Raw genomic sequence first — 10000 nt, 5'->3', positions numbered from 1 at the left:
AGACGTGCTCTCCTTCCCGAGGAGGTAGACGTGCTCTCCTTCCCAGGAGGTAGACGTGCTCTCCTTCCCGAGGAGGTAGACGTGCTCTCCTTCCCGAGGAGGTAGACGTGCTCTCCTTCCCGAGGAGGTAGACGTGCTCTCCTTCCCAGGTGGTAGACGTGCTCTCCCTCGGTGAGTAGACGTGCTCTCCCTGAGCTGGCAGGTAGACGTGCTCTCCATGGCGAGGGGGGACTTAGTGCACTGAGCCGTGCGGCAGGAGGTAGACGTGCTCCCCGCGGCCGGGCGGGCACTTAGCGCGCGGAGGCTGGAACCGCGGGGTAGACGTGGTCCCCGGGACGAGGGCCGCCTGGTATCGCCCGCCCGGCCCCCAACCCCCCCCCCCCGCGGCGGCGTAAATGAAGAGAGGCAGTCGGCATGAAACCTTCTTTTATTAAGTGTTGTTTTCATCGAGCGTCTTTCATTAAAGGTTGTGTTCTGAAGCAGTCTTTTCTTCAACAGCGCTGTTCTCCGGGGAGAAGGTCTGCCGGCATCTCTAGAAATCTCCCCCCGCCCCTGACCGCCTCCCCCCCCGCCCCCGTTGCCGGTTTGCGCGGCGCCCCCCCTCCCGACGTTGCCTCTTGCCGCTACCCCCGCCCCCCCCCCGCTGCCGGTTTGCGCGGAGCCCCCCCTCCCGACGTTGCCTCTTGCCGCTACCCCCGCCCCCCCCCGCTGCCGGTTTGCGCGGAGCTCCCCCTTCCCGCCGTTGCCTCTTGCCGCTACCCCCGCCCCCCCCCGCTGCCGGTTTGCGCGGAGCCCCCCCTTCCCGCCGTTGCCTCTTGCCGCTACCCCCGCCCCCCCCCGCTGCCGGTTTGCGCGGAGCCCCCCCTTCCCGCCGTTGCCTCTTGCCGCTACCCCCGCCCCCCCCCGCTGCCGGTTTGCGCGGAGCCCCCCCTTCCCGCCGTTGCCTCTTGCCGCTACCCCCGCCCCCCCCCGCTGCCGGTTTGCGCGGAGGCCCCCCTTCCCGCCGTTGCCTCTTGCCGTTACCCCCGCCCCCCCCCCGCTGCCGGTTTGCGCGGAGCGCCCCCGCCTGCCGTTGCCTCTCGCCGCGGCCACCACCGCCCCCTCCACACCCCCGGGCCCCCGTTACCGGTTTGCGCGGAGCCCCCCCTCCCGACGTTGCCTCTTGCCGCTGCTGCCACCCCCAGCTCCCCACACCCCCCGGCTCCCGTTAGCGGTTTGCGCGGAGCCCCCCCTTCCCGCCGTTGCCTCTTGCCGCTACCCCCGCCCCCCCCCCCCGCTGCCGGTTTGCGCGGAGCCCCCCCGCCTGCCGTTGCCTCTTGCCGCGGCCGCCACCGCCCCCCCCACACCCCCCGGCCCCCGTTACCGGTTTGCGCGGAGCCCCCCCTCCCGACGTTGCCTCTTGCCGCTGCTGCCACCCCCAGCTCCCCACACCCCCCGGCTCCCGTTAGCGGTTTGCGCGGAGCCCCCCCTTCCCCCCTTCGCGGGCTGCCGCTTCCCTCCCGGGCTGCCCGGCTGCTCTCTAACCCCTGCGACCGAGGCGGCGCTGTTAGGGCGGCCGTGCCGGTGCCCCTTGCCGCAGCTAGCCTCTCGCCGCTGCCCCTCCCGTCCGTCGTCCCCCGTCCCCAAAAACTTGCTGCTCTCCACGCTGGAGCCTGCACGGGGGAGGTTGCGCTCCGCTCCTCCGGCCCTAAAGCCGCCCTCGCCCGCCCCCCGGCTTGCCGCTTGGCTCGGCTGCCCGCCCGCCCGCTAATCCCCCCAACGCCCCCACCCCAAAAACACCCCAGCCCTACCGCATGCCGCTCCCCCTCTCCCCGCTCTCGCTGACCGCTGCCACCCCCCCCCCACCCCTCCCCCCCGAAACAAACCCCCCAGCCCTACCGCATGCCGCTCCCCCTCTCTCCCTAGCCTGCCCCCCCCGCCGTCGCTTGCTGCTGCTGCTGCCGCCGCCGCCGCCGCCGCCGCCGCCGCCGCCGCCGCCGCCGCCGCCGCCGGGACCCGCCTCGGTCTGGTGGCGCGCGCTCGGAGATCCCCGGCTACCCGTCCGTCCGTCCCTCCCTCCCGCCCCGCCCCGGGGGAGGGCTCGGGGCAGCGCGGGCAGGCGGGGAGCAAAAAAAGGCGCGGGCGCCAAAAAACGTCGGGGTCCCGGGGTGGCGGAGGGGGGCGGCGGCGGGGGCGGCGGCGGGTACACGGCGCCGGGTCCAGCCCGTCCCGGGGCGGGGACAGGTGGTGTCGTCCGTCCCCGCCCCCGTAACCTGCTCTGAAGCATCCGCTTCCCGCCGCGGTTCGCCCTCCACCCCCCCGCCGCACACGCAGCTGCCGCTTCCCGCCGCCTCTGCCCCCCGCCCCGGGATCAACCACCCGCCGGGTCCAGCCGGTCCCGGTCCCGGGAACCTGCTCCCGGGGCCAGCCGGAGCCACGCCCCCTCCTCTGACGCTTCCAGCTGCCGCCTCCCCTCCCACCCCCCAAACTCACACTGGCCCTCGCCGGCCCGCCCACCCGCCTACCTGCTTGCCCGCCGCCGCTGGGTGGCGTGCCGGACACTCTCGCACACAGGTACACAGACAGGGACACAGGGACACAGGCACTCAGGCACACAGGGACACAGGGACACAGGGACACAAGGACACAGGGACACAGGCACTCAGGCACTCAGGCACTCAGGGACACAGGGACACAGGGACACAGGCACTCAGGCACTCAGGGACACAGGGACACAGGGACACAAGGACACAGGGACACAGGCACTCAGGCACTCAGGCACTCAGGGACACAGGGACACAGGGACACAGGGACACAGGGACACAGGGACACAGGCACTCAGGCACACAGGGACACAGGTGGCGGGCCGGAGGCCTCTCCCCACTGTGTGGCAGGGGTCCAAGAGCCACCCCAGCCCAACCCAGAGGGTCTTTTGCACCTCTCTAGAGGCCACCCAGAGACCCCAGGCCGCAGCAGAAGCCTCCCCCGCATGCTCTGCAGGCTTCCGACCCACCCCAGGCCGCACCAGAAGCCTCCCCCGCACGCTCTGCAGGCTTCCGACCCACCCCAGGCCACAGCAGAAGCCTCTCCCGCACGCTCTGCAGGCTTCTCAGCCACCCCAGGCCGCAGCAGAAGCCTCTCCCGCACGCTCTGCAGGCTTCTCAGCCACCCCAGGCCGCACCAGAAGCCTCTCCCGCACGCTCTGCAGGCTTCTCAGCCACCCCAGGCCGCAGCAGAAGCCTCTCCCGCACGCTCTGCAGGCTTCTCAGCCACCCCAGGCCGCAGCAGAAGCCTCTCCCGCACGCTCTGCAGGCTTCTCAGCCACCCCAGGCCGCAGCAGAAGCCTCTCCCGCACGCTCTGCAGGCTTCTCAGCCACCCCAGGCCGCACCAGAAGCCTCTCCCGCACGCTCTGCAGGCTTCTCAGCCACCCCAGGCCGCAGCAGAAGCCTCTCCCGCACGCTCTGCAGGCTTCCGACCCACCCCAGGCCGCAGCAGAAGCCTCTCCCGCACGCTCTGCAGGCTTCCGACCCACCCCAGGCCGCAACAGAAGCCTCTCCCGCACGCTCTGCAGGCTTCCGACCCACCCCAGGCCGCAGCAGAAGCCTCTCCCGCACGCTCTGCAGGCTTCCGTCCCACCCCAGGCCGCACCAGAAGCCTCCCCCGCACGCTCTGCAGGCTTCCGTCCCACCCCAGGCCGCAGCAGAAGCCTCTCCCGCACGCTCTGCAGGCTTCCGACCCACCCCAGGCCCCAACAGAAGCCTCTCCCGCACGCTCTGCAGGCTTCTCAGCCACCCCAGGCCGCAGCAGAAGCCTCTCCCGCACGCTCTGCAGGCTTCTCAGCCACCCCAGGCCGCAGCAGAAGCCTCCCCCGCATGCTCTGCAGGCTTCCGACCCACCCCAGGCCGCAACAGAAGCCTCCCCCGCACGCTCTGTAGGCTTCTGACCCACCCCAGGCCCCAACAGAAGCCTCCCCCGCACGCTCTGCAGGCTTCTCAGCCACCCCAGGCCGCAGCAGAAGCCTCTCCCGCACGCTCTGCAGGCTTCTCAGCCACCCCAGGCCGCACCAGAAGCCTCTCCCGCACGCTCTGCAGGCTTCTCAGCCACCCCAGGCCGCACCAGAAGCCTCCCCCGCACGCTCTGCAGGCTTCCGACCCACCCCAGGCCGCACCAGAAGCCTCCCCCGCACGCTCTGCAGGCTTCCGACCCACCCCAGGCCGCACCAGAAGCCTCTCCCGCACGCTCTGCAGGCTTCCGACCCACCCCAGGCCGCACCAGAAGCCTCCCCCGCACGCTCTGCAGGCTTCTCCGCCACCACAGGCCGCACCAGAGGATCTTTTGCACCTCTCTGGACGCCACCCAGAGACTCCAGGCCGCACCAGAGGCCCCCCCCCCCCAACCATTTACAGGCTGCAGTGCCAGCCTAGGCCCCGCTGGCAGCCTCCCTTGTCTGCTTTGGAAGGCCTCCCATCCACTCCAGACCTGCCTGGAGGCCTCCCTCGACTGCTCCCGGGGCCCTCGAAGCCACCCTAGGCCTTTCTGGAGGACCTGCTCGACCGCTCGGGCGGCTTCTGACGCACCCTCGGCCATCCGGCGCCCAGCAGCTCCCAGGGCCAGGCACCGGCCTCCCCCTCCGGCCGCCCCTGGGGCCGGGGGTGGCTCGGACTCGGCGCCCCCAACGTGTCGTCCCGTCCCCCCCCGCCCCGCACCGCCGAACATTCGCTGCAGCCGAGGGCTTGCCGCTCGACGCCTACCCCACCCGCCCAGCCCCCCGCTGCGGCCCGGCGCTGCCCCGGCCGCTGCGCCCCGCCTCTCATCGCTCCCCCCACCCGGCAACCGGCCGCCGGGCACGGCAAGTCCCAGGGCAGGGAACAGGTGCTGCCGGGACCCCGTGCTGGCTGCCGGCTTCCCGGGGCTGCCCCGGGCACGGACAGGTCGCCCCCCCGCCCCGGCGAATGTTCACCGAACCGGCTGCCGGCTGCCTTCGAGCACCCCCCGCCCCCCGCCACTATCGTCCCCCCCGCCCCCCCTCCGCCTCCGCTGCCGCTTCTCCCCGCACCGCCTCCACTGCCTCCCCCCGCCGCCGGCGAACGAGTCGCCGGATCCGTAGGGTGCCGGGAGCCCGAACGGCGAGCGGCTCCGGCTGCTGCCGGGGCCGCGGGGCTTCGAGCCGCTCCGGCCGCGGCCGGGACCCCGTGCCGGAAGCCGGCATCCCGGGACGGCCCCGGGACGGCCCCGGTCGCCGGCCGGGTGACGTTCAGCGAAGCGGCTGCCGCCAGTCTTTGGGCCTCCCCCGTGCCGGGGCCGCGGGGCTTCGAGCCGGTCCGGCCGCGGCCGGGATCCCGGGCCGGACGATGGCTTCCCGGGCCGGTCCCGGTCGCCTCCCGGGTGACGTTCACCGAAGCGGCTGCCAGCTGTCTTCGAGCCCCCCCCCCCCCTCCGCCTCCGCTGCCGCTTCTCCCCGCACCCCCTCCACTGCCTCCCCCCGCCGCCGGCGAACGAGTCGCCGGATCTGTAGGGTGCCGGGAGCCCGAACGGCGAGCGGCTCCGGCTGCTGCCGGGGCCGCGGGGATTCGAGCCGCTCCGGCCGCGGCCGGGACCCCGTGCCGGAAGCCGGCATCCCCGGACAGCCCCGGGACGGCCCCGGTCGCCGGCCGGGTGACGTTCACCGAAGCGGCTGCCGGCTGTCTTCGAGCCCCCCCCCCCCTCCGCCTCCGCTGCCGCTTCTGCCCGCACCCCCTCCACTGCCTCCCCCCGCCGCCGGCGAACGAGTCGGCGGATCCGTAGGGTGCCGGGAGCCCGAACGGCGAGCGGCTCCGGCTGCTGCCGGGACCGCGGGGATTCGAGCCGCTCCGGCCGCGGCCGGGACCCCGTGCCGGAAGCCGGCATCCCGGGACGGCCCCGGGACGGCCCCGGTCGCCGGCCGGGTGACGTTCAGCGAAGCGGCTGCCGCCAGTCTTTGGGCCTCCCCCGTGCCGGGGCCGCGGGGCTTCGAGCCGGTCCGGCCGCGGCCGGGATCCCGGGCCGGACGATGGCTTCCCGGGCCGGTCCCGGTCGCCTCCCGGGTGACGTTCACCGAAGCGGCTGCCGGCTGTCTTCGAGCCCCCCCCCCCCCTCCGCCTCCGCTGCCGCTTCTGCCCGCACCCCCTCCACTGCCTCCCCCCGCCGCCGGCGAACGAGTCGCCGGATCTGTAGGGTGCCGGGAGCCCGAACGGCGAGCGGCTCCGGCTGCTGCCGGGACCGCGGGGATTCGAGCCGCTCCGGCCGCGGCCGGGACCCCGTGCCGGAAGCCGGCATCCCCGGACAGCCCCGGGACGGCCCCGGTCGCCGGCCGGGTGACGTTCACCGAAGCGGCTGCCGGCTGTCTTCGAGCCCCCCCCCCCCTCCGCCTCCGCTGCCGCTTCTGCCCGCACCCCCTCCACTGCCTCCCCCCGCCGCCGGCGAACGAGTCGGCGGATCCGTAGGGTGCCGGGAGCCCGAACGGCGAGCGGCTCCGGCTGCTGCCGGGACCGCGGGGATTCGAGCCGCTCCGGCCGCGGCCGGGACCCCGTGCCGGAAGCCGGCATCCCGGGACGGCCCCGGGACGGCCCCGGTCGCCGGCCGGGTGACGTTCAGCGAAGCGGCTGCCGCCAGTCTTTGGGCCTCCCCCGTGCCGGGGCCGCGGGGCTTCGAGCCGGTCCGGCCGCGGCCGGGATCCCGGGCCGGACGATGGCTTCCCGGGCCGGTCCCGGTCGCCTCCCGGGTGACGTTCACCGAAGCGGCTGCCGGCTGTCTTCGAGCCCCCCCCCCCCCTCCGCCTCCGCTGCCGCTTCTGCCCGCACCCCCTCCACTGCCTCCCCCCGCCGCCGGCGAACGAGTCGCCGGATCTGTAGGGTGCCGGGAGCCCGAACGGCGAGCGGCTCCGGCTGCTGCCGGGGCCGCGGGGATTCGAGCCGCTCCGGCCGCGGCCGGGACCCCGTGCCGGAAGCCGGCATCCCCGGACAGCCCCGGGACGGCCCCGGTCGCCGGCCGGGTGACGTTCACCGAAGCGGCTGCCGGCTGTCTTCGAGCCCCCCCCCCCCTCCGCCTCCGCTGCCGCTTCTGCCCGCACCCCCTCCACTGCCTCCCCCCGCCGCCGGCGAACGAGTCGGCGGATCCGTAGGGTGCCGGGAGCCCGAACGGCGAGCGGCTCCGGCTGCTGCCGGGACCGCGGGGCTTCGAGCCGCTCCGGCCGCGGCCGGGACCCCGTGCCGGAAGCCGGCATCCCGGGACGGCCCCGGGACGGCCCCGGTCGCCGGCCGGGTGACGTTCAGCGAAGCGGCTGCCGCCAGTCTTTGGGCCTCCCCCGTGCCGGGGCCGCGGGGCTTCGAGCCGGTCCGGCCGCGGCCGGGATCCGGGGCCGGACGATGGCTTCCCGGGCCGGTCCCGGTCGCCTCCCGGGTGACGTTCACCGAAGCGGCTGACGGCTGTCTCCGAGCCCCCCCCCCCCCCCTCCGCCTCCGCTGCCGCTTCTGCCCGCACCCCCTCCACTGCCTCCCCCCGCCGCCCGCGAACGAGTCGCCGGATCTGTAGGGTGCCGGGAGCCCGAACGGCGAGCGGCTCCGGCTGCTGCCGGGACCGCGGGGATTCGAGCCGCTCCGGCCGCGGCCGGGACCCCGTGCCGGAAGCCGGCATCCCCGGACAGCCCCGGGACGGCCCCGGTCGCCGGCCGGGTGACGTTCACCGAAGCGGCTGCCGGCTGTCTTCGAGCCCCCCCCCCCTCCGCCTCCGCTGCCGCTTCTGCCCGCACCCCCTCCACTGCCTCCCCCCGCCGCCGGCGAACGAGTCGCCGGATCCGTAGGGTGCCGGGAGCCCGAACGGCGAGCGGCTCCGGCTGCTGCCGGGACCGCGGGGATTCGAGCCGCTCCGGCCGCGGCCGGGACCCCGTGGCGGAAGCCAGCATCCCGGGACGGCCCCGGGACGGCCCCGATCGCCTCCTGGGTGACGTTCACCGAAGCGGCTGCCGGCTGTCTTCGAGCCCCCCCCCCCCTCCGCCTCCGCTGCCGCTTCTCCCCGCACCCCCTCCACTGCCTCCCCCCGCCGCCGGCGAACGAGTCGGCGGATCCATACCGTCCCGAGAGCCCGAGGCGGCGGCACCCAGTGCGGGTCCGGCCGAGGCCGGGACCCCGTGCCTGTCGCAGGCTTCCCGGGACGGCCCCGGAACGGCCGCGGTCGCCGGCCGGGTGACGTTCTCCGAAGCGGCTGCCGGCTGTCTTCGAGCCCCCCCCCCCCTCCGCCTCCGCTGCCGCTTCTGCCCGCACCTCCTTCACTGCCTCCCCCCGCCGCCCGCGAACGAGTCGGCGGATCCGTAGGGTGCCGGGAGCCCGAACGGCGAGCGGCTCCGGCTGCTGCCGGGACCCGCGGGGATTCGAGCCGCTCCGGCCGCGGCCGGGACCCCGTGCCGGAAGCCGGCATCCCGGGACAGCCCCGGGACGAGTAGACGTGCTCTCCCTGGGCGAGTAGACGTGCTCTCCCTGGGCGAGTAGACGTGCTCTCCCTGGGCGAGTAGACGTGCTCTCCCTGGGCGAGTAGACGTGCTCTCCCTGGGCGAGTAGACGTGCTCTCCCTGGGCGAGTAGACGTGCTCTCCCTCGGCGAGTAGACGTGCTCTCCCTCGGCGAGTAGACGTGCTCTCCCTCGGCGAGTAGACGTGCTCTCCCTGGGCGAGTAGACGTGCTCTCCCTGGGCGAGTAGACGTGCTCTCCCTCGGCGAGTAGACGTGCTCTCCGCGGAGATCGCGCTTGTCGCCAAGGGGTCGCTGTTGCGCTCTGCCTCCGCCTACGTCATCGTACAAGCCGGCGTGATTTCTGCGACCTGCCGCTGGGCGGAGGTCGGCTGGTTGTGCGCTCGCGGAGCTGACGGCCCTCCAGTTCCGTATATGAGGGAACAAGCGACGCCGAGCACTCCCAGGGCAGCGCTGCCGAGCGGCTGCTCCAAGCCACCCGCCAGGCGGCTGGGCAGGGGTCCGTCTGGCTTCTCGGTGGCTTCGCCCGGGTCAGAGAGGGGACCCGCGGGGCCGAACAAAGGCGCGGCGGTTTGGAGCGGCCGCTGGCGCACCCTCAGCGGTGTTGGATGGGTTTCGCTCGTCGTGAGCCGGAGCCCAGCCCGGGCTCGGCAACGGAAAGCGGGGAAAAAGAAAAAAAGTTGACGAGTGGCTGGCGCCGGCCACTGCCCGAAGTGTGGAACCCCCGAAGCGACGTTTGCCCGGTGGGGCACGGGGGCAGAGAAAGCCGGGGAGACGTGGTGCCGGCGTCGGTCCCACCAAGAATGGAAAGCAAGCCCGTCCAGGCACGGCGAGAGAGAGCCCGGTAAGGGCAGAGAGAGTTCCCAGCACTGGACCCTCTTCACGGGGGTTCCCCCCCATGACCAAAGCCGCAGCCCGCGGGGGCACGGCATCGAAGGGAAAAGCCAGCGGCGGTGACTGGCCACTCGTATGCTATGGAGCCCGGCATGGGGGGAGGAGGGCAAGCCGGTGCCCCAGCCACGGCTTCCTCCTGGCTCAGAGGGGCGCCCCGTGATGGAGATGTAACTCGGTGCAGCTTGAGGGAAAATGCAAGCCCACATTTCGGGGAGGCAGAGGTGCCCTGTGAGCCGGTGCGGCCCGGTGCAGCTTGCCCCCCCCCCCATCTCTGGAGGGCGCCCCGTTTGCTCCTCCGGCGTGTTGCCCGCACGCCGAGCCCCGTGCCTGCTGGCTGCTCCCGAGGGCGGTGGCGGGTGCGCGTGGCTGTGTCTGTCCCAGAAGAGCGAGGCCGTGGGGCCTCCGCTGGCTTCCTTTCCTTCTGTCCTTGTTGATCGATGAGGCCTTTCGGGTCGCGTCGGAAAGGGCCCCCGGCCGGCAGGGCAAGGGCGGTCTTCCTTTCCACTTCGCTTCCCGTCGCGTGTGAGGTGTCGTCCTCGTTCCCCCAGCCCCGAGCGGCTCGAGCGGGGGGGAGCCGTGGCGTTAGCGGCCCGGCGCGTGCCTTGCCGCATCCTCCCCTTTCCACCTCCCCCCCGGCGCTGGGGCAGG

The sequence above is a fragment of the Melanerpes formicivorus genome, unplaced genomic scaffold (genome assembly GCF_026170545.1).
Source record: "Melanerpes formicivorus ecotype bairdi unplaced genomic scaffold, bMelFor1.0.p_v2 SCAF_315, whole genome shotgun sequence".
Lineage (NCBI taxonomy): Eukaryota > Metazoa > Chordata > Aves > Piciformes > Picidae > Melanerpes > Melanerpes formicivorus.
The sequence above is the reverse complement of the archived record's forward strand: the minus strand, read 5'-3'. Positions refer to the sequence as shown.